Source organism: Vulpes lagopus, chromosome 2 (assembly GCF_018345385.1).
Source record: "Vulpes lagopus strain Blue_001 chromosome 2, ASM1834538v1, whole genome shotgun sequence".
Classification (NCBI taxonomy): domain Eukaryota; kingdom Metazoa; phylum Chordata; class Mammalia; order Carnivora; family Canidae; genus Vulpes; species Vulpes lagopus.
In genome coordinates this window covers 172,612,031-172,614,568 of record NC_054825.1, presented here as the reverse complement: position 1 = coordinate 172,614,568, position 2,538 = coordinate 172,612,031, and the positions used below count along the sequence as shown (strand labels likewise).

General features: G+C 44.5%; 1 pseudogene; it reads left to right on the top strand.

Annotated features, from left to right (window-relative positions):
- Positions 1-765: 765 nt before the first annotated feature.
- LOC121485480 lies at positions 766-1,643 on the top strand (annotated as a pseudogene).
- The last annotated feature ends 895 nt before the right edge of the window (positions 1,644-2,538 follow it).

The following is a 2,538-nucleotide window of genomic DNA, read 5'->3' as shown; positions in this document are numbered from 1 at the left end:
ATCACTGAACTCTACCTCTGAAACTAATACACTATATGTTAATTAGTTGAAGTTAAATTTTAGAAAAGTAAATTGCATTACCAAGTTTTACACTAAAGAAATACATAAAAGAGACTTAAGAGATCTAAATGCAGTGTGTGGAGCGTGTTGGGATCCCTGTGTTAAAATGTACCCAGGATTTGTTCTAATCGAGTATGGTAGGACATGCAGACATGGAAATGATTGTCATGAAGGAAGAAGTTTATACTGAAAGATCTCAAAAATTAGGCACAGCATGCCTGCAGAGCCGCTTGGGAAAGTACCCAGTTCTGTTAGGCAGAAGTTGGGAGAGGGCAGAGTATAGCACAGAGCCTTTACTGAAGGTTCTCCCCTCCAAGGAATGGGTGACACTGGATAAGTACACTGAGAAAGTTTGGGATTGGATAGTTTTAACAATTATGGCAGGCTGAGTTATTGAGGTGATCCCTAGTATTTTGATACTTGGCCCTGGGGTGATTTGGACAGGAGGAATATTGGCTTGGTTTGTGAGAGTTTGATAAAGGAAACAGTTGGGGCTTTGGTTAGCTGGTTTGTAAATCAAAGGCATGGTATCAGAAGAGTTGTTTGGGGCACCTCAGTGGCTCAATTAGTTAAACATCTGGCTCTTAATTTCAGCTCAGGTCATGATCTCAGGATTGTGAGATCCAACCCTGCGTCTGGCTCTGCACTGGGTATGTAGCGTACTTAAGATTCTCTGTCTCCCTCTCCCCCTACACCTCCTCACTGCTCCTCAACCCTCTCCTCTCTCTTAAAAAAAAAGAAAGAAAGGGAAAAAAAAGGTTGTTGGCTATTTCTAGGAATTTGCTACCCCTGGGAAGGATAGCCTGTCCAGGATCAAGTCCCCAAATGCCAGAGCATAAGCTTACAGAAAATAAGAAGATATAGTCAATACCATCCTGATTTGGATAGCTGAAAAAAAAAATTTTAGATCGTTGTGAAAACAGTGTGGATTATATTAAGCAATTGTTCATTTTTTTAGGCATGATGATGGCATGGGTGTGGGGGTATGCTAAGTACATAGGGTTTGAGTCACTTTGAGCCAGGCAAACGCTGTGGTCGGATTAGGGGCCACAGGGCTGTGGGAGTGCAGACTGAGAAAATGCAGACCACTGGGGCATTACTCATTCCTCCGGCTCTGATCCTCTGCTGTACCAGGGATCTAATCAGGCCTTTGCCTCCTTCTTGAGTAGGCCAGAGATCCCACCTAAATAGCCATCCTAAAGCAGCTCCGCACTCCATGTGGCCCGACGGGAGTTCCAGACCAGTGTTGTCTTCTGGGACATTGACACAGCATCCAAGTTTATTGGCACTGGGGCTGCCACAGTTGGTGTGGCTGGTTCAGGGGCTGGTATTGGGGACAGTGCTTGGCAGCTTGATCATTGGCTATGCCAGGAACCCATCTCTCGAGCAGCAGCTCTTCTATGCCATTCTGAACTTTGCCCTGTCTGAGGCCTTTGGGCTCCTCTGTTTGATGGTTGCCTTCCTCATCCTCTTCGCCATGTGAGGCTCGGTGAGGGTCACCTACCCGTCCCTGCTGCTTCGACTTCAGGCCATGCCTGGTGCTGGAGTGTGTTAAGCTTTACCATTAAACACAATGTTTCTCTTAAAAAAAAAAAAAAAAAAAAAAGTACATAGGGTTTACTGTGCTATCCCTACTATTTCTGCACATATTTGAAAATTTCTATAATAAGCTTTTCTTAAATAGAAAATTAAATCTAGGGACATATGAGTGGCTCAGTGGTTGGGCATCTGCTGCCTTCAGCTCAGGGCATGCTCCAGGGTCCTGGGATTGAATCCTGCATTGGCTCCCCACAGGTAGCCTGCTTCTTCCTCTTGCCTATGTCTCTGCCTCTCTCTCATGAATAAATTTTTTAAATCTTTAAAAAAATGAAATCTGAAAATTTAGACCACTCGGTGATGATAATTTGATGCCTACAAATGAAAATTTGTGGGAGGGATGCCTGGGTGGCTCCGTAGTTAAGCATCTGCCTTTGCCTCAGGTCCTGATCCTGGAGACCCAGGATCAAGTCCCATATCGGGCTCCCTGCATGGAGCCTGCTTCTCTCTCTGCCTGTCTCTGCCTCTCTCTCTCTCTGTCTCTTATGAATAAATAAGTAAAATCTTTTAAAAAAAAAAAGAAAGAAAAATTTGTGGGAAATCACCAAAGGTCTACTTGTTAGGAAATTAATAACCTTAATGCATTTAGGAAACTTGGATTGAGGAACTAGTGTTTGTCTTATATACCACTCTGTCCCCACCCAGAGTGCCTTTTGTATAACAGGCAGTTGGTTTTTTCTTTTTTTTTAATTCATTTTTTATTAATTTATTTAAAAATAAAATCAGGGATCCCTGGGTGGCGCAGCGGTTTGGCGCCTGCCTTTGGCCCAGGGTGCGATCCTGGAGACCCAGGATCGAGTCCCACGTCGGGCTCCCAGTGCTTGGGGCCTGCTTCTCCCTCTGCCTGTGTCTCTGCCTCTCTCTCTCTCTCTGTGTGTGTGA